Consider the following 23,495-nt stretch of genomic DNA (forward strand, 5'->3'; position numbering starts at 1 on the left):
GAGAATTTTGCACAGCTGAAAGATTAGTAAATGTAGCTTTAACAATAAATACCTTGGAGAGTGTCTAATATATATTACTTTAATCCTGATGGTTCAGACAATTTTTTTTGAAAGTGTGAAGATCATTAACTCATTAAATTTTTTGTGCATTCTGCCAGAATTATTTTTGTGATTTCCTAATAATTATCATCATATCTTATAAAATTATGGGGTCTTGTAACAAGTGAGAATTCAAGAACACAGAGGTCAGTGGCAAAAGCCCTCCACTGTCCCAGGCAACAATACACAATATAATTAAGGAGGATCCTCATCTGGAAATGAGGCCAACAGGTCATGAGTTCACCAAGATAAAGCTTCCAGTCATACCTTCAATCTTGTTATCTTGGAAGCTAGAGAATGAAATGGGTATTCCATATGAAGACATACCAATGAAATTGCTGGTAGCAGTATTTATGTGTTTCTGTGCAACTGGACCATTAAAATGGGTACTGGAAAACTTTTGTTTTCATATGCTAGATAGAATATGGAAATCATGCAGGGAGGAATGGTGTGCTTTGGACTTGTAAACCTTATGATAGAGCCTTTTGCAATGGAAACTACATTGCAGAGCCATTGTAACGATGTATGGTCATCAAATAGAACATGAATAGATGTGGTCTTTAATGACATAGATGCTCTAAAACAGTTTTAATATAATGTACTGCTCTGTATCACATTGCTGTTATCTAGACTTTATATATTTTTTCAATTGTAGTTAGTCTAGTAGTATGCACTTATTTGAAAATGGCTGGATTTTGCATATGTCAATTGTAAACTTAGTATTGGGGAGGGGGGGAAAAGATAATTCAAAGTCAGTATAAGCGGAAAAACTGCAGCATTACAGTGACTCCTACTTTAATATCAAAACTAAGTGTGATTAAATATTTCTATATGAACATATCACTTGCAACCAATTACCTTCATGGTAACATAAAAAGCTGTTAGTCCTCTTGAAATTGTTAGTGATGAATTTCTAGCCTTATTTTTCTATAGTTGAAAGGCTCTGATAATAAAATGCAACTTCAGATCTTGCATGTGGTCAGGATTTCTACAATTGTATTTGTCTTCTCACTCAAGAACAATTGAGTAATGATTTTAAAAATAACTTTTTGTGCCTTACCAAAAATATAAAAACTGCACAGTAAGAACAAAAAAATTATTTTACTTTTTGTATACCTAAAGTTATATCAGTAATGTTAAGTATAAGTTAAAAATCAAAGTAATTTACTTAGTCCTATTAGTAGTTAGTGAAAATTTGTAATACTGATCATTTGGCTATAGAAACACTATTATAAATTTAAATATTAATCTTGAATAAGTAATGTAATCTTAAGTGTAAATGAAATTACAGTATGGGTTGGAAGTAACAAATAACATTCTGTATAGTAATTGAAGTGATGATGATGATGTAATCAATTACATATGTAAATTGAGAATAGTAACAGCACACAATCTAACATGTTTAATTTGTAAAAAAATTCTCCAATATTTACTAAACACCATTTATTTTAAGCACAAAACAGAAGGACTGATCTGTTGGTTATCATTATAATCCAATAAATTTACAACTACTACTACTACAACATCATGTAAGATTATAAAAGAAACGGTTAATGTATTCAGAATTTTACATCACTTTGCCAAATTTTAAGACAGATCTCAAAAACAATAGTTCTATTCTAAATAAACAGTGCATTAATTTAATAACTATGTAGTTATAAACACAACCTTATCCTGTCCTAAAAATTATATTTTGTTCTGTAATATCCATGTTCAGATATCACACTTGTATGTCCATTAAACATTTATGTTGCTTTGAACAAGATATCTTTCTTCCAACTTTGGGTCTTGACCCCTTAACTCAATAGAGATAGGAAACGTATATCAAAAAATGTATGGGTCTTGAAATGTTTCAATTCCAAATGACCAATGCTCTTTCCTGTCCACATACCCTTAATCATCTGTTGAGATACAACATGAAACCTTAAAGCTGTTTTAACATATTTCCACACTACCCGTGAAAGCTTATTTTTTGATAAAGTATATATTTCAGGATATCCCAACATGCGTAAATGGGCTCTTACCATTAAAGCACATTTTCTAATACAACAATATACATAAAAGTACATTTACAAATGTGCTAAAACACAATACTATTATCTAAGTGCTATTACACATACTACGACTTTCTCTATAAGTTATTCATAAAATTCACTGGATCATTCACTGTTCGTATCTTCCTACACCTGTCACTCTGTATTGTTCCACTTCACCAGATCATCATATATTATTTCTATATTAAACATCTATAAATACACCCTCAGTGTTTATAAAACATCCTTTTATACTCTATGTGCATCTGTTGCACTCTGTACTAATCATAAAACATACAGGTACATTTTAACCATTTTTATGAATCATTTGTTCTGCTCAGCTCTTATACTATATATAAAAAAGGCAAATGCTCAAGTAAATGCTTATATTAATCACATTTAGATATATATATATATATATATATCACTAGAATCTAGAACATAAATGCTTTAACAACCTTATTATTTTTTCTGAAACTATGTAAATTTATCTGATCACGTGACTTCAATTTTCCTGCCACCAAATGTTGGAAGTACCATTTAAAATTAAAAAAAAATCCTTAATTTTTCATTTCACTAAAGTTTTATGAAAATCATTTACCTACCAATTTACCAACTTTATTAAATATCTGTACAAATTTAAGAATAAATTTATCAAAAACGTACGTTAAAATGGAACAAAAATGTTAATAAATAAACAATTCAAGATGTATGCAGAAATTGGTTCAACATGTGTAAACAGCCTAGTACAATATTACAAAGAAAGAATTATGTAAAAACTATTCTTTCTAGTTATATATTTACTATAGTACCACATTCAAACTTGAAAATACTTAATACTTTAACTGAGTTGTGATCATAATAAACAGTGAAAAAATAAATAAAGAATAGCAATAAGTCTTGGCTTCAGTAAAGATCAGCTAAAGCACTCAAATTACTGCTAATGATGGTAAAGGAAAAATACTCAAATTACCACTAGAAACGGGTAAGATAAAACAACATATGACCAAGAATGTGTACAACAATTCACACACGCTGCCGAGAAATGTTAAGATGAAATACTCAACATGCTATCATTATTAATTAATTACAAAAAAGAAAACATTTTGGATAAACAAATCTATGTATTCAAACTCAAAATGATGAAGCATAAAACAACATGTTAACTGACTGAGTGAAAAAGGTCAAGAGTACTGAACTATTGAGGACAAAGAAAATAAATGAGGAAACCAAATTGACTAATGGGGAAAAAAAAGTTTTAAGGGTGTTATAAAGAATTTAATATAAGCAAACTCTACAATAATAATATGGAAATAAAAGAGCAGAGAAAATTCTAGCTTTCTGAGAAAGTGTTATTTCCACTTGGGGGTGTGGGTGGAAACAAGTGTTAGGGAGAGAACACGTGGAATATAAAATTATAGTTATTCATTACTTTAATGAATAATACTAATTCTAGAATATGCAAAACAAATATGATAGATGAGTATGGTTTTGGTACCAGGACTAGATGTATTATTAGTTTGGAAAACAATAAAGGGTGTTTTTTTTTGTACATTTACAATGCACATAGTTCATAAAGCCTAATAGAAAAAAAATATTAAATACTGTACATGATTGATTTCAATTTCACTTTTCTTCGTGCAGATGATAGGAATGTCAAACAACATAAATGTACAGGAAAAGTGTTGAATTACTTTTATTTTCAAGCTATTAATGTACCCGATCTTAATATCCAAACCTAAGCTTTCTCATCTTTACCAGCTGTCTATTCCAGTATTGGAACAATCTGTTAAGAATGTTGTAATCATTTTAAAGTTTACTTTTATATCTTACCCATTCACAATTTCTTTTCCCACGAAACCAAGCTACTGTAAAAGCTAGGATCATTTGGTACTTCTATCTCTGTCAAGTTTTTCTTTTTTATCTTTACCTTATTGTTTCATGCTCAGACACCAAGAAAACCTTTTCATAAATCAGATTGTACGTTTTATTTTAGTTGGCTATCCTGATAAACCAGTATTTTAAAAGATGAACTGCCATAAAACTTAATAGACAATTCCATCTTGATGGTTTTCATATATATATATATATATATTGTAGGAATTGAATGTCAAGATCATTCAACTAATTGTTAGAAACACTACTTATCTATAAAATACAAGTAAACAAGTAGAAAATGGATTGGTTTGTCTAGTGCTTGGAAGACAACTTCAAAATCTCACTTTATGCATTACACAATAAATGATTTACAAAATAAAAAAACATTTGCAAAGTATAAAAGTTCAAGAGCAGACACTAAATATGTCAGAAGTTATACAAGGTAAGATGTACACAAAGTCATAGCTTTACAAAATAATTTATTTGAGAATATTCCAGGCAAGTCTTTTTTTTTCTTTTTGGTTAAAGTAACAAGTTTCTTCAAACCTTGAAAGGAACTGTTATATAAACCTGTTATTATTTGATGAAAATCAGCTTTAAATCATTATCTGTCATTTTAGTTAAATGAGATTTTCACTGTAGAAGTTTTAACATTCTTTTAAATGTACTTGTGGTATATACTTTCATTTACAAAAGTGAAATGAAAAGACTAGGATTGGTTTGATTATGATTCTCATACATTGCATGATTAAAACAAAGCTCTTTCTTGAAGCACCAGTAAATGTTTCCAGTGATCCTAAATTTTATGAAAACAACTGTTATATTTCAGGGGAACATAAATAATAAAGTATCAGCAACATCATTGGAAAAACACACTTTTGTACCTTAACTGGTAATGAAAGCATATGTCTTACTAAACATATGGTGAACACCGTAACAAGTCCTAAATACTCTACGTAAAATGGCTCATTACACAAACCAGATACACTGTTGGTAGAATACCCTTTGTAACTGACTGGTGTGTGTGTGTGTGTGTGTATATATACATATATATAGTAAACACATTAAGAAATCCTAAATACTTAATGTAGAAAGTCTTATTACACTAACCAGCTACATTTTTAGTAAAACACTTTGTGACCTTGACTGGTAACGAAAACAGCTTTCTTGCTATATGTATGGTAAACACATTACAAAATCCTAAATACTTAATACAGAAAGTCTTATTACACTATGTGCATGTACTGATCCTACTCTTACAAACACTAATATTTTTGGTGATTTTACGAAGCTAGAATAAATGTTAATAATATTAAAAAGAAATGAAACTTTAAGTTCATAAAGTAATGCAGAAAGTAAAAGCAATTTTACTTGTATATATAAAAGAAGTTCAATTATAATAAATATTTTTGTAGACACATACATTTTCTCTTGTGTTCTACAACCAAAATTTTCCAAAAACGTTTTCAGAACTAAAAAATGTTTGAAATCTTTTACCAAAAAGCGGTGGAATGCATTACAACTATTTGTGTGCTTGTCACTGAACTAACTGAAGTATGCAAATTTAACAGAAAAAATTAAATATATGTAATGCCAAAGTTTAGTTACCTTCATTAGTCCAGAAAACTATTAACAGTACATAAAAAAAACACAATTTTATATACATTATAATGAACAAAACTTTTAAGAGTATAAACAGAGATCATGACTGAAATAACTCTCACAGTCCTAATGTTAACCTTAGGTTGTTCTAGACATTGGAACCATATGCTGAAGTAATATTGTGCACAACCAAATTAATTATTACATGCCTTGCTTGTTTTGGCTGAACATATTTTCGCACAATTGTGCATGTGTATGAGCAAATATATTCAACATTTACTTAATGTTACCTGATCTTAACTAGATTTTTGAACAACCAAGCTCAAACAAGATTTTACTTAAAGCTGACAACTTCTGCAGCATGAGCTGGCCGTATATTTTCATGCTTCCGTCTTTGGTTTCTATGAACAGCATCAGCTCTTCTGTATGGTTTGTTCTTCAGGTCTGGAAAAAGTGAGAAGTTTTTAATGAAATGACTGGGAATTCTTAGCTAATAATCTATATATTATTAACAAATTCAAACTTAGCTATTACCTCTTAACTTTTTTAGAATGTGAAATGTTCAACAAAATTGTACATGATGTTTTTGTTTTAATAACATTCACATTTATATTCTAAAAAGATTAATGTACTAAAAATATCAAACAATTTTAACCAAATAATTTTTATCCTGAGAGAACAAAGCACATTTTTTTCCATATTTTAAAATTCAACTATTGACTGAAGATTCAACAAATCCACACAAATCTTCCATAAGTTCAATATTTCCTTTATGCACATACCTGTATACCATAGATAATTAAATAGGGTGATGGTATGATACCTGGCAACCAATATAATAACTGTAATTATAACATTATGTGCTGCATTCTTGCATAAAGATAGTGGTATACAGGAAATATAATAAACATTGCCTTTCAATATGACAATTCACTTGACCTTTTAGATGCATGCTCACCTAAAATGATGTCCTCTAATGCACCATGATAAACTTCATCTTGCTTCATTAACCTTTGTTCCTTCATCTGTCTTGTCTTGAGTTCATTGGTCATACCCTCCTATTAAAAAAAAAGTACTTTCTTTATATCAACTACAGCATGTTAACATATATTATAAAATGTTATGGGATATTTAGAAGGGGAAATCTTTCTACAGGAGTCAAAATTCATACCCACTTAAAATATTTTCAGTAAAAATTATTTTCTTAATTTGTAGCTAATTGTCATGCATTGAGAAAATGTCACTTTGCTTTCAGTGTAGAATCAGAATTTGAATAACTTATTTGCAATATTTCAAGAACAATGTTCTAACTAAACATTAATCAAGTACAATAGAACCTCAATTAATGGGCACCTTGCCATTAAGGGCAGACCTTTTCAGTCTTTCTTTTCTCTACTATTTGTAACCAAAATAAATCTTGCAATAACAGGCTCCTCAATATTCCGGGTTAAGGGCAATGTCTTTAGCCTCATTTTCTATATGGGCACCTGATAAAGCAGACAGTTATCTTTGTATGCCTGTATGGTATACCTCTATATTCCAAACATCCCAAAAGGATGACCAATATTCAAACACTTGCGATGTTTATTGGATCAGCTTCAAACCATACACTGAAATAATGTTTTCACAGATTCAAAGTGCAACCTTATTACTTTGGGGAATTCTCATTGTAAACACTGTTGGATACATAAATTGATAAATTCCACATTGTGTTCTTGGAGCAGGGGTCAAGCCAGCTTATTTCTGAGCTTGTGCTTTGTTGCTCTTGAGAGTATCGTATTACAGTGTTACATAAACAGTCTAATGACACAAGCGGTGATTTGTTGCTTTATTTTCAGTGGATTTCTACTTCAGTCATTCACAGTAAAATAAACACAGAAAATAAATGTGAAATGTTTAGCAGTTCAAACTCTGAAGAGAAATACTTTGAAACTTTGTGACCAATAATAAAGAAAAAAGGCACAGCTAATCCACTCTCTGAGACCTCCTGTTGACAACTCTCCATGTCATGGCAATGTGCAACTCAAAAACGGTCAACACGGAATCCAGCTTTGTGCGGCTCATTTTTGATATTAAGAGCATCTTGCTATAGAGAGCATTTGGATGCAGTCAGAAGTGAGCCCTTAATGTTGAGGTTCTACTATATGTTGTTGATCTTAATAACTTGCATCAAATGTTAAAGTTACTTTTTGGGTAAAAAAATGGTACTCCACACTTTTTTTAAGTTATGAATACTTACATAAAAATATGAAAAGAATATAAGCAAATCAGCAATACCAGTTTGTAGTTGCAATGTAAACTCAAATTAATCAGTTCAATTCCTGATCCTATAATTCATTATCCAGCAGTTTATTGTATTTTAGACTATAGGTAATTGCAAGTGAAAATTTACCACAAAAAATCCTATCAGTTTGCATTATTTGTAGGAGGGTTAAAAACCAAAGAAAAAATTTTCAGTGATAATAATGATAATAATAAGAAAAAGGATTATCACTGTGTGTCTTAAAAAAATTCAGGGTTTAAATATTTTGTAGAAAAATATTCTGTAAAAAAAAAAATAAAGCATGTTTGCATCAACATGTTTTTGTAAATAAATAGAATAATGTTTTATTCCACACCACAAACCTGTGTATTCTTTCGCAGATTTGGATTGTTTTTTATTTTCTCCTGGGGTTTCTGTTCTGCTTTCTTTGCAACTTGCTCTTGGCGTCGTCTGTTTTCATTTTCTTGCTCTGCTTGCTATAAAGGAAACATAATAGCTTTTAAGCACTTAAAATGTACTGAAAATATTTGTTTTAATGTTTTATTATTTCAATGTGTTCTTCCAGTAATAAATAACAGCTTGAATAACAACATCATATTCTAAGACATAAGCAATAAATAATATCACAGATACAACAGATATCAAAATACAATACACACAAATTTGTCTTCAAAATTTGAAATAAAGTAAAAAATTGAATTTTGTGTATTTTCTCAATATTAATATATAGACATGTTAATATACTGTATAAAGTTACTACTCAGTAATGATACTATTTTGTTTTATAAACATTTAAGATTACAAATACACTATTATAAAGTAGCAATCAGAAAGATTGCAGTTATTACACTATGTCACAAACACTTTTGCTTAGTAGAGTAGCATAGTGCCTGTTAAGTAGCATGCCATGACAATTAAATAATATTAAATAATGTATATTATTTTATTACCTCATTTAAGATCAAATTTAATTTCCTAAGAAAATAATTTTATACAAGTCAGTACAGAAATATCTAGTTGTTTCATTTATTATAAGCTGTTTACAGTACATCACTTGACTGAAATAACATGATTGGATGCTAACTTAAAAATGGGAATGTAAATATTGAACTAACAAACATGTTCAATGACTGAAACAAATATAATAACGAATAAACTAAGATAAAAAAAGAGGATACTTGATAACAATTATTCTTACTGTCAGAAACTACTTTTTAGTAGTATATATAGTAATGTAAATATATGGGTGTGTTGAGCTAAGGATTCTTCTACAGTAGATGTCTGTGACTTCTTGGTGATAAATTTGACAATAAGGAACAGCATGCACTCCACTTGTTTTTAAAATAATATATATATTTGAAACAAGTTAAAAATATGTACAAAACTTCTTTACACTATGGAGATCATAGTTGTATCTTAAACATTATACAGTTCTCTTCTTCTTGTCAAAAGTACACCTAGGCCAATTAAATTACTCTAGAATTCAGTTAACAAGCCAAACTATTTTTCTTTATTTTTATCGCAATAGTATCCACGTATAATTCACTTACACTGTCACATGAGTTACTGCAGTTGTATATCCAGAACTTCCAATAATCATCTGCCTTTTGCCAAAGTCCACACAGGCAGGTTCAATTAGTTTAGAATCCTTTGACAAGACAAATCATTCTCCTTATCTCTTTCAAACTGTTAATCTCACTGTTAGGCCATTTGCTCCTACAACAGTTAACTTTACGTTTTCTAACTTTTCTCTGACTGAACTTCTCATTCATGTGACTTTACTTTTACTCTGTTTCCGCTCATCTGGTCTTAGCTATTTATACGTTTATCACTTAGGCCTTCTAGAAATCTCCATAGCCTCGACATAAATGAATTACAAACACGAAATAAATAAATTAATAATACTACCTACACTACATAATCATTTATATCTGACACTTACCTTAAATGCTTTAATAAAGCGGACAAATATTGAGAAAAATGTGTTAGTTGCTACAGTACGAGCACTTTCTCCAAAAAATTGTACACAGTCTGAGTAAGCTTCCTGTATAAAAAAAGGAGAATGACAAATGATTTTCTTAATGATGAAAGCATTCAGTTTTCTTACATTACATTCAAAGGATGGAACAAAATTCGAAATTCAAATAGCTCACAAATTATTCTGATATTCTAATGAGACTCTTTTGCATAAAAACAAAATGGAACAACAATTATGAAATAAACTAAAAAAAGAAGGAATCTTAGTAAATATCCTCTGAAGTTAACCAGGAATTTTTCATAGGATGGTTGAACTCAATAATTGGGGTGAGTGTGGATTCTGTTACTTTGACTACTATAGTGTGACTGAATTTGACTTTAACTTCTCTAAATCGGGTTTCATAAAAATGTCCATCACCAATAAAAAGTTGAAAAAGAGAAACAGGTAATTTTTTTCTTCTCTAGATAGGGTGAGGCTCCTGTGGCTATGAAGTTTCTTTTATTGTGTTTTATTGTTACATAGATCCTTGAACTTACTTGTGCTGTCTTAGTGTCTGTCTGAAGCTTCTTCAGCTTATCTTTGTTATTTGTTACAAACTCTCTGAGAATTGGAATGTCTCTGGAGTCTCCTCGTAAGGCAAGCTCTTTTTTGCAGAGTTCTAATCCTTTCTCAAGATCTTGTACATCAGTTAGAATGTTCTCTAATGAAACTGGAAAGAATGTAAGACAAAACTTATACATCACTTACAGTGTTATCATAAACAAAAACCGAGTATTACAGATTTTCTACATATGTTAAGATATTTTCTTAAGACATTGAATGTAACATAAAAAATTGACTGTAACACTCACTGTAAAAAATATCCAATTTTGCCCTTATACCACTATTTAATCTAATTATAACTTGCAATCTGTGATACAAATATAACTTCATATACCCTACTGGTATTAATACAGTGTGGTATATCCATGGGTTAAAAAATTTATAACTTGAGTAACTTAATTGACTTTTACAAGCCACAAAACTAATGAGCTTTGCAGTTAGTAAATGATGCCACTTACTGTACATTATTAAACAATTTTATCTTTTGAACAAACAAATGTGAAATGGGCAGCAACTGCCTAATTAAGAGTGACACTTATAGAGAAAATTTGGAGGAATAATCTACAAAAGTAGCTAAGGTAGAAAGGACAACATTTTAAAAGTCTTCCCTCTTTCATATCCATGTCAGTTTGTTCTGATTTTTGTTCTGAAACAGATATTATGACATGAACTTGTTATCCATATGTTCACAGGCTTGGTCAAATTGACTGACCCTGTATCTGTGAAGCTAAACATAATACTGTTTACTATAATTCTGAATTCATTAAGTGCATATTCATGACACTTGGAAAGTCTATTGTAAACAAAAAATCAGATTTTTTAATGAAATGTCTTTACTAAAAATTTGTCCATAAAATTTTAAGCTTTTACTGAGCCAATCTGAGGGAAAGGCAATTTTCATAAGAACAAAAATATTTTTTTCATCTTATAGTTTCATATTTCATTTGAATAACCTTTATAACTTCCTAAACGAATACCAGAAGTTTGTCTCCAGTAAAATTCTACACATTAATCTCTTGTTTACTGAACCCTAACTGTAGTGAAAGCATCAGTGTACAGTGAAATAAAATGTTGAAAAATAAGATGAATACAATTTTTTCCTCTACACTGATTGCAATATTGATCAGAAGGTTTTCAATTTACCTATTTCTACAGTTTAAGCTTTTCACATCTGCTTCCTATTCATTTTATGGTTTTATTGCCACATTTTGTACCCACTGGAGAAGTAATCCTTGTGTCAAAAGCAATAAAACACAGGAACTTATTAGTTATTTCCTGTACAGCTAATGTAAACAATATGTGATTGTTGAGTGCAATGTTTCACAGAGCTTTCAAGCTTGTTAGGTAGTGAAGTTTTAAACATTTTATTTTACTGAACTTTTGTTAGGCTAAGTTAAAAAGATTCTAATTTTTACATCTTAGTTAAAATTTTGTTAAAAAAGTATATAACAATAAATAAAATATATACATCAAAACAGGGATTTGTGGAACTTACTGCATTATTTGAGCTCATTTGCACTCAAGTAAAAAATTTTAAAAGTTCTTCCATAGGCCTTTGTGAGTCTCACAAATTTGGGTCTCCAAAAATAATTCATGTAGCTTTCAAATATGCATCTTGAAACATAAAGAATATACCAGTCATCAGATTAGAATATACTTAAACTATTAAAATATATATCTGGCTTTCTAAGAAGCTCTAAATAGATTAAAGAAATTCTGCTGGACATTCAAAGTAGTGCCATAATGCTAATGGGACGAGAAACATCTAATGAGTGAATAATCTAGGTGGGAAAATCAAGACTACAAGAGATAGATTAATGTAGAGAAAAATCTGCTCTATCTATTGGTTGTAAAAATATGTAAAGTTGATTAGCAAACAATCTCGAAAGTTAGAGAGAAGATTCTTGGGTTAATTTGAAGGTAAGAGGTTAAAATTTTAGATTCTTAGTTGTATTTATGTATATAGCTTGTGTTTATAATTGGTCAAACTGCTGCAGCCTATTTTTGATGTTAAGCAATTACGAAAAGGAGAAGTGATAACTTGGGAATGTCATGACAGAAAAAAATGAAGATTGAGAATTTTTAAACATTGCTTTTTGAAATTAGGAAGTTAAAACTTAGATAATTTAAATTAAGTTTTCATGCCAAGTTTAATGATATACATTTATAATAAAGTTGTTTAATTATATTTTAAATGTAACAGTGTGTAAAAGGCCCAGATGCAAATGGTTAAACAACTTATACTTCTAAGCTTTTACATTTTTGTGCATGATATGTAAATCATATTCACCTTTGTTAGCTATTTCCATACACAGTTTATGATTTTTTTCTTGTTTTCTCAACCTATGTGTGGTTTAGAAACAAATATTCCAATTTTCATACAATTATTGGAAATTGCATCAAAAAGCTATAATTTAAAAATGAAAACATTAAAATCTTTCAACAATGCTTTAAATGACCTAAAATAATGCTACTAAACTGACTTTTTTTGCTTGTCTGAAGTTGTGAAAACAGAAGGTAAGAACTGTTTTTGGGACCTAAAGTTCATAATTTTAATGATTATACCCAACAGTCATCAGAAATAACTTAGAATATGTCCATAGTATTTACTTGTAAAGGCAGTAATTAGGTAACTCTATGTAATTCATGGGTACACTAAGCAAGTTTATACATGTATCATAAACACCCTAACTAAAAAAATCCTAAAGCTTATGGGATTAGAACATCACTCATATGTGAGATCAAAGAGCGATTTACATAAACATAAAAAACACTTGCTTTGTTATATAGCAATTTACACCTTAAAAAGTTACTTATTTAGTATTTAGCTTTTTTAAAGATGTAAATTGCTAAATAACACTCCTTTTTTAAGTTTGATCTTTATGGTAACAAACAATATTGCTGGTTCTATTTGTAGCAACAAGAACAAACATTTACCAATGACAGCAAAAACATATATTTTCACAAAATGCTGAAAAACTATAAATTACACAAATTAAAAGTGACTGCAAAAGCTGTAAGTGGCTTAAAGAAAAAAGTTTAGGATGAGCAAAAAATGTGACATTAGAGTCTGCTGTTCACTAGTACAGTGTTCTAATAATTCAAGACTGGCTATTTCACATTTAACAAATTCTTTAACAATCTACAAATTTTATTTGAGTACTCTCAAAACAACATACGCCTGCTTCCTGAATGCATGATTCAAAGGATGACACGAGAAAGCACTTACAATAGGCCTACATGAATGATGAAATCATGTTTGAACCATATACCTGACACAAGTTTGTGAATACTGTATTTGGTTTACTACTCAACACTGTGATCATGTTAAAATATAATGTCTACAAGGAAACAAGATGACATGATTAGGCCTTCTGTTTAACAGTATTAAATATAGATAGGAGCATATAAAGCAACAGATTCAGAAAGTTCCTACATCCTACTTCGTGTGATATATTTACATGACAAATGATCTGTTTAGAAACATATGCAATTTTCTCAGAATTTATTTTAAGTCTATAAATATAGCTCTTCAGTAGATAGCTGTATTGCTTACTTGTTCTTTCAAATTAACTGGTATTATCACTCACAACTTATGACAATAGAAGCAAAAATTTCGATTTACACGTAAAACATCAAAAGCTAAAAATTCTGACAGGAAATGATGTAATGAATTTATAAATAAAAATTAAAAAAATAAAGATCAAATCTTCAAGATACAAAATACATAATTCTATTAGTCTGTGGCTAATTCTGATTCAAAAGAAGAGGAAAAAAAGTTAAATTAGAGTATTAAAAGTACAATGTTCAAGAATTAAATACACCCATTCACTGCATATATCATCCTTTTGATTAACTAAGCATTGATTTTCACACTTTATATAATACAATTTATTGTTTATTTAACTTGTGTTACTATCCTCCTCTCTAAATTGTTCATCCACTGACATTAACATTTTTCCTTTGATTACATAATTATATCTATACTTTATACTTCATCTTCCTGATATCTATTTCTTTAGTTCTCACAAAAGAACAAGATCCTTTGAAAGCTGGAACAATATTCCTCCCCATGTGTTTCTTATTCCTTTTATTATTGGTTTGAAACTTAAAAACGTTTTGTTTGTTAGCTTGATTTTCTGTTTATTTGTACTGGATGAACAATATTCTAAATTCTTAGCAGTCAGCTCTTCCCGACCAACTACTAGTAAGTCCATTTTCATGTTTTAGTCAATATGTTAATAAAATAAATCTGCTAAAAAGAAATTACTTAAAGAAACTAAGAGTATATATTTCTAATTTATTTATGTTACAATTGAGAAGTCTACTGTTAGATTCACTGTGTTCGAAGTAATAATTACACATTAAAAGTGAATATTTACTAGCAAAATAAGCAAAACACTACTATTTTCAATGTTTTTTCTCACTGCATGTCAGTGATTGTGAGTTTGCTTGAATTTTAAAGTTGGCAAATATTACAGGTCGAGTATACTCAAATATGCATGTACCACCCATATGTTTAATTGGACACAATTTTCAAAATCTCACAGGCTAAGCTTATATGAATTTGAGACCTGTTTATTCAAAATATAAAAGGATAAAATACACGCATGTTTATAGAATTACTTTACAAAATATCTTTTTAAATGGGTTATAACAATTTTAAGTAAAGATTTTCATGAGATACTAAAAAAATATTCAAATTATAGTTGGTCAGAAAACCAAAACAAAACAAGATCATATTTTTTTTGGAATATACAAGTTTATCCTACACTAGATAGATTATGCACATAAGGTTTTGGTATGAAATTATAAAAGATTAACATACCTCCAGCTGCTTTCTCAACAAATGTAAGATCAGTGTCAAAATTAGCAACCTCTGGAAAGTGAAAGTGGATAACATCCACAATGTAATGTAGCAAAGATATCTTACGGTCAGCACTTTTGGTATCCCCGAGCTATTTGAAGAGAAGAGTACAGAATTCAATATATTTTTCAAGAAACTTAGAATTTATCAAATTTGCAAGGAAAATTGGAATAAAATGGTCATACAGTTCTCAGTGTGCTACATACAGTTTATTTAAGGGAAGGCTTGATAAATATTTGAATGATAAGGGTGGCTCTGAGTATTTCAATTTTATTTTAGTTTTAATAGTGGATAGGATGGCTTAGCTGGACCACATTATATTTAATTTACAAAATTTTGTGTTCATACTAAAATGAAAATTTAAGTCTAGATAAAAAAATATATTTGTATCTAGTTGAAAAAAAATCTGTCCAAAACATTTAACCTTTATACTATATCAAATGGTTAAAAGTCAGGATGAATATATTTCAACACCACCTGTTGTTTTCCCTCGGGGGTTACTAGATTTAAACTATTTGTCTATTGTTTCAGTTAAATGTTTAACCTTTTATACCTAAGCATCACTTTTATGGCTTTTTTGGCTTATAAACATAAAGAAATTAACCAAAATTATTTTTATAGAAACAATAATGAGTAAATAATAAAATAATACCACAGTTATAAAGTAGATGCTGAAAAAACCTTTATGTACAATTGCAGTACCTCAAAATATTTTTATAGTCAGTAATCACTTAGATAGAATACTTTTATAACTACTAGCTGTCTGTGCCGACTTTTAATGACTCATATCTATAAACAGTTTACATTTATAAATAAATCATAAATTTTTTAAATATTTATATGCATACAAGTATTTTCTTCCAAACTATCAGTCAGTCACAAATGTCCCATAATAACTAAATCTTAGAAACTTAAATATATTAATTTACTTCTCATCTTACAATTCAAAACAAAATTATACGTTTTAAAATCCTGAAAAAAAAAAAAAGGTATAAAAAATTATTTTTGACATAACTGATCAGCATGAATTAAATTTAATCCTGGTCAGTACAAAGAACATCTACATTATGCTTTAATGTTCTTTATTGTTTTAATAAAAACAAAAATGTATCTTGCTGGAGAATATGCTCTCTGTTATTTTGGTATCAAGCATATTATTGTACAACAAGGCACAATGAATTTCTAGATTTGGGAATTTTGATTAAAAATTTATATTTTTAAAGCCCGTTCAATGTTTATCTTTTCTTGGGAAGTAAAGTTTAAAAGCAGGTTAGCCAGAATTTCCAAGTCACACTATGACATAAGCTTGGGGTGTTTTGATGAAAAAGGTTATATTTTAAAAAGTGTATATAAAAGGCATCTTTCTAGCACAATAACATGAAAATGAATTTTGAAAAAAAGTTTTGAAAAAATACCAAGGGTTAGTTAGACCTTGGTAAAATTGATGAGAAAAAAAAATTGTTTTCTTTGAAAACTCAAAAAGTGCCTATTTTAAAGCAAAATTAAATGTGAAATCTTCCATTGTGTATATTTCTAATAAAAACAGCAAGCCTGAAACATTAAAACTACTAGCCTTGCTTGACCTGTCACAAAAAATGACAAGCTGGAGTTTTGTAAAAAAAATCCCGGGGGCCCCCACCCTTTCTTTAGTGAGTGAGTTTTGTTCACCAACCTTCCCTCTTCATCATAAAATAAAAACAATCACAAACTGAGAAAATAAAGACATTTTTCAAGTACACTCTAAAAAAATAAATAAAAATGGTGCAAACTTAAATCAAAAATGACTCATAATACGAGCTTTACACACACACATACAAAATGACAAACGACTTTTATATATATATATATATATATATAAATAATAGTATCACACCAAAGTTCATATAAATTTATGAATATCATATCAAACTCCACAATACACTAGAAAAAAGACCTCTAAAAGAGTAAAAAAAGTTGGAAAAAGCAACATTTCACAAACACAAAAAATTAAAGAAACTTATCAGAATGCATTTTGCTAATTATGTTATATAATCTAAAAATTATGATTTAAACACCAAAAGAAGAAGCAGCACTCAAAATCAATAGGGCTAAGGTTTATGATAAGATTATATCACAAACTTTAAACCAAAAATTTAAATTCAAGTCTCATCATTAGTTAGAAGTAAGGGTAATACATTTGTAAAAAAGAAAGTAAAGAAAAGAAAAATGTTTTATCCAAAAAAAGTAATAATAGAAATGAAAAACTTCATTAAAAACCTAATAAAAACATATGAATTATGGTCAGTAATCTCTAACATATGTGGAGCATTACCAAAAGACAACTGGCTTTTATATATATATATATATATTAGAGGTCAAAAGAGGTCTGCACTGCGATATGCTTACTACAGTACACTGGATGGGATGAAGTTCACAAAGGTATCTTGATATTTGTGGAACAAAAACCACCTTGAAAATTTAATAGTTAAAATCTTAAAATTGAATACATTGATAGGGATGAGCATTGGCATTTATATGCAATAACACCAATTATTTATCTATCTATTCCATTTCAAACAATTATTTGCTACATCTAACTGTAGTAAATCACCAGATTTAAAAGTGTATATTTTTAATAACAGATGAAACCTTCCACTTTGCAAGTCACCTAGTAATTTTGTAAACCAATCAAAAATTAAAACAAGGGTTTTTTCCAACACAAAACTGTTTACATAGTTTATTTATTTACACAAAGTAACTTATTACTCAGTCTTAAATGGTTAACACTTACAAAAAGCTACTTACAGAATCTAAACTCTGTAACTTGAAGCCATATGCTGGTCCACGCTTGGCACTGTTCATGTAATTTCCAAAAGCTAAAATAACCTGAAACAAAAGACTAAAGCATTGTTTGGCTTGCACGTATTTTTAAACTACCCTTCATAAACACTTTACCTAATAAAAACCTGAATGTATTAAAAGCCTGGTTAGGTAGACACTTTCTAAAGTTAACTATATTCATGATGTCAGAAAAACACATAGGTTCAAGAAGTATAAAATGATAAAATCCCTAGAACCTCAGCACTTTTGAAAGGTGGACGTTTCTTTGTCACTTTGCCCCTGAAGAATAAAAGTCCACTTTTCGAATGTGCTCGGGTTATAAAGATAACTACAAATATCCTTGTAATATATCAAAATATGGACTTGTTTAAAGTTTAAATGCTTTATTTTATAAAAATGGTGAAAAACTATTAATCTGACAAAAACACCACTTATTTACCCAAAATGGGGTGTGTAATTTGGTGACATTACACTATTCAAAAGAAGAGATGTTGTTTTAGTGACATTATGTAAGAATGCTTAACATTCTAGATTGTGCACTTATGAAAGTTGTTTTGGTTTCTAGAACTTATGCTTCTAGGAAAAATGTTTTTTTTAGTTTAAAATATTTTGTGAAGTGATGATTGATTAAAAATCTTTACATGAAAAACATATATCTATTTTTTAAATATATATGCATTTCAGTATACTTGTCATAAGAATGTTATTTAACTGACTTATTTTTAAAATGTACAGACTGTTACATAAAAAAACAGCTAAACAATAACATTTTTTAAAGCTTCCGATGTTAAGAAAGATACAGGTAAATCTGCTGTTTGGTCTAAGTGCTATTTGTCTTTTTCATAAAAAAAAACGTATTTGACCACGTACAGCCATGTAAGTATTCCATTATCTATTTATTAATAGGCACAAAGCTACACAATGGGCTATCTGTGCTGTGTCCACCACCATTATTCAAAACCCAGTTTTTAATGTTATAAGCTTTGAGAATGTAATAGAAAAGTTTCAATGATAATTTTTCTTGTTATTACTTATAATATTAAACTCAGAAACATTTTCCACATTCTGAAAAAACATTTTCATCTATCACAACTGATTGATCGCCTTAGACAAATATTTCCTGAAGTTTCCATTGCCTCCTTCCAGAAGAGTAAAGTCTTAAATACATCCTTGTTCATGAAAAAGTGAATTACACCACATCAAAAAATGGTTGTCATGTAATAAAGCTCATTGCCTAACCTAAAAGTTTATAAAAACCACCAATTATTTTACCGACAAATATAATCATAGACACTTTAAAATTACTAAAGTAATTACTTGCACAACACAAAATACTATTTACCTCAGTGTAAAAATGTAACCACCAGTACATAGGACAGACTCAAATGATTCTTAGAGTGTTTCAACAACCATAAATCTTCTATTAACTCCAAAAAAAAAGACCTTCCTGTTGCCGAACACTTTAGCCAACCTTGTAATTCTATTTAATGATGTGATTCTCATAAACCCTGAAACTGGTTTCAAAACAAAAGATGATGGAGAGATAAAAGAAGGCTATTGGACTGCAACTTTAAATACTATTGAACCTTGTGAAATAAATGTAGATCCTGGACTTAGTGATTTCTGAATATTATTTTGTTCTGCCAGAAAAATAAGGTTTAATTTTTTGTCCATGTAGTTTGAGTCTCAATTTTTACACCTAAATGTCTCTAATAATTATTATTTATTTATGATAATTTCCATGTGATCTATTTAATTATATCTGTTTAACATTTCCCTTTTTTAATCAATCTTCAAATCTCCTTCTATTTTTTCAATTTATGAATACTCAGAGTCGTTTTTTCTAGATCTTGCCCATTTTTTCTTTTTAAAATAATATATCTCTGATGAAAAACACTTATAACAATACACTGAATGCTACTCAAAACACTTCTGGATTTCTAAGCTGGCCTGCATGACATAATTCAAACTTCATTTTATCTCACACACTGCTTTACACTGTCATTCCAGTTTGCTCCTGAAGAAGAAGTGTTCACCATTTGAAAACACTAGGATTATAGGGTATAAGATTTTTGTGCTAAGCTGATTTCTTGAACCTACACGTTTTTCCAGGATATTTTTCTTTTTCTTCATTTTCCAAGAAATTTCCAGACATGGAAATTAACTTTGAAATTTTTCAGATGTTCCAGAACAAGTGGATGTGTTATATATTTTTGAAATGAAACTAAATGAATACAACAAAATTCTATAAAAATTATAAAGACACATGAAGAATATAAATTCTAAACTTTTATAAGAATTACAAAGACATAAAATTTTTTGTTTTTGTTTTTCCAAAAGTTTTTTTGTTATAACATCCAGTGAAAAGTGAAACTGCTGAGAGGAGATAAATAATATTGGAGTAACAATAAGAATACTTTCAACAATAAAGACAGAATGTTCAAGCTACAAAGGATAAAAATACATCCAGTCTGAATTTTTTCATTACATCTCACCTCAAGTAGTTTCCTTATTTTCTTGGAGCTTTTGATGGATCTAGAGGCAGTAATGAGAGCATGGACTTGCTGTCAAAGATAAAAAATTCAGCTAAATCACTTCATTAATTACAAGTATAACTTTTTAGGTGCAGCAAAAAACGTGTTAATAAAAAACTACAGGAAACCAAAAAGAAATCACGATGCCTTAAGTTCTGTGTCAAGTTAAAATTCTTGCTCGAATAAAACTTTTTACTTTTCATAAAGAAATATGAAGTTTAAATACATCTCATAATTTACTTGAAAACAAAATTTAAAGTAGAACATAATATTTGCAGTGAGATAAGACATAATAAAACATTTTTTTATTTTCTTCAATTTATATAAAATTAGGACTTTTTTAAAAAAAGGATTGCAAGCATTTTCAGTCAGGTCTCTTAATCACCCAGTTTTTAATTTTCTTACATTGTACATTCATTCTTTCATTAAATTTGAAATGAATTCAAAATTGATGTCTGGGGTTTAACTACTAGCTTCATTTTTTGTTGTTTCAAAATTCACAAACAAATGAATTTATTAATCCACATTTAACCCAGTAAGGTTGTTTTATGGATAAAATTAGTTTATTATGAAATTCAAATGTACACTATACCCAAATATTACAGAAAACTAAATTTAAATAATTCCACTAAATACACAGCCTTTTTTATGAACTTTAAAGTATAACAAACCAGGAAAAAATTACTTTATTATCTTATTAAAGTGACTAAATCCAGGATTTCTACAATCCTCACCAGGATTCTGAAAGTCCATCATCATTTGTTGCGACTCTACATAGTACAACATGCGAGTTTTTGTACAAGATGTGCACATTTCTGGTTCTATAACACTCATCTCTGAGAATATATTAATATTCGATATTGTAACATATAAATAACAAAAAACAACAACAACTATACTACATACCGGGATGATTAATTGCAAATTTTCTGAAAAGCTAGAAATGTAACTTAAAATGTTGAGCTTCTGTGACAGTCTCTCTATTTTTGTAAGCTGAAATAAAGAAAAAAATTTACACTTTAAAAAAAAATACTTAAGAAATTATATTCTAGATGTTTCACAATACTTACATTCTTATACACAATTAAAAAATCTGTGGCATGTATAACAAATTAATCATGAAGAATATTTTTTTCACTGGCAATATATGATAATACAAATAGTAGTAGAACAACTGGCACATCATATTTGAATTTATTACCAAAATAATTTCATTGACTAAACACAAATAACAGATTTTTTTTTTTCATTATATATATACAACACTAAGAAAACTGGGCCATTAAATATCATAATTCTATGATCATCCCTGACATTTTTTTTCAATGATATTTATGTATTTTTGGAATTCTACTTGTGTTTCTAGTATTACAGACCTGTAATATAGCCGATAATGGAGTAGTATAGAGCGATATTGTCAGTTATTGAGATTTTTTGTTTAAAGGCAGAGATCTAAACTGATTCAGATAATTTTTAGTCACTTTGCATCACTACTTTCTGTTCTTAATAAAGCATCATTCCAGTGTTTGAGTAAAACACTACTCAAGTTCAATTTTATTACAAAGTGAAATAGTTACATTTATACCTACTGTGACCAATTTATTATATATTTATATAATTCTTTGAGATATTAAAATTAGTTTAGAAAAGGAACTTAGTTTTTTAGTCAAATATAATGGAGAATAGTGGGACTCATAGAGAAAAAGGGTCAGTAAAGACATACACAGACCCATAATGCATTTAATATCAAGGTAAAAGCTAATGTTACTTTTTTAATTATCTTATGAAGTAAAATTTTTCACCTTTTGACACTTCAGCAATATTAAGACAATACAAACAGTCAGTTTTGACAAATGAAACAAAGCAAATTTCATATGTTTTCTTCAACTCAAGATTGCGGATATTTACTTTTTTTTTGCAAATATTGTGCAAAATCTAACACAATAGTAGTACTTTAAAAGTAAAATGTATCAACACAACTTTTTTCCATTAATTATTTTAATATTGCAAAGTTTAAATGTTATGTCTTGTCATACGAGCAGTAAAACTGCAACAACTAATAATACTCCTCAAAAAAATCATTTGTTATAAAAAAGTTTTAGCTAATATGCTTTAATGCATTACAAAAACTACAGAATGGGTAATTGTATTCTAAAATAGCAATGATATGGTTATTTTTACATTTTAATAACATTAGATGTCTTTTTATTTATTAAAAGTTTTGGCTAGATATGAATAATAAACTGGATAAGCATAATAAAAAACAGATTACCTGTAACAGGAACTTATCTTCATCTGTGAGAGCAGTGACTGGCTTCTTCTCTTTTTCATACTCTCGGTATGCTTTTACCTGAATGGTTAATATCATTGTGAAGTTATAACATCAATAAAGGATTATCAGCTTGTAATTCTAGGATTAAGAACTAGCTCGAAGCAACAGCTGCTTTTTTTTGGTCAGTACACTGAAATATATCACTTATTACTAAAACAAGTTAAAGTCATATATTTAAAAAAAAAAATCAATATAATATTCTCATAGAATCCCAAATAAGTAATATCACACAAATGTGTTTTATAACAAACATATTTATGTTTCTACAAACCTCTTTCTCATTTGGTACCATTCGCAGTAGGATTTCAATACTTTCATGCGAGAGTACATTAAGATCAAAACTGTTGATAGCACGCACTACCACATCACTATTTAGTTCCATTTTTCGACTGGAAATAGCAATATTTCGAAGTCGATTATGTTCAAGTAAGGTAACTTTCTCAGGAACCTACGGATGAGATAAACCATAATTTTATTTTACTGACA

General features: G+C 28.9%; 1 pseudogene; it reads right to left on the reverse strand.

Moving 5' to 3' along the window:
• Window positions 1-1,527: 1,527 nt before the first annotated feature.
• Window positions 1,528-23,495, reverse strand: part of LOC106465686 — a 58,581-nt pseudogene continuing 36,613 nt past the window's right edge.

This window comes from Limulus polyphemus, unplaced genomic scaffold (assembly GCF_000517525.1).
Source record: "Limulus polyphemus unplaced genomic scaffold, Limulus_polyphemus-2.1.2 Scaffold70, whole genome shotgun sequence".
Lineage (NCBI taxonomy): Eukaryota > Metazoa > Arthropoda > Merostomata > Xiphosura > Limulidae > Limulus > Limulus polyphemus.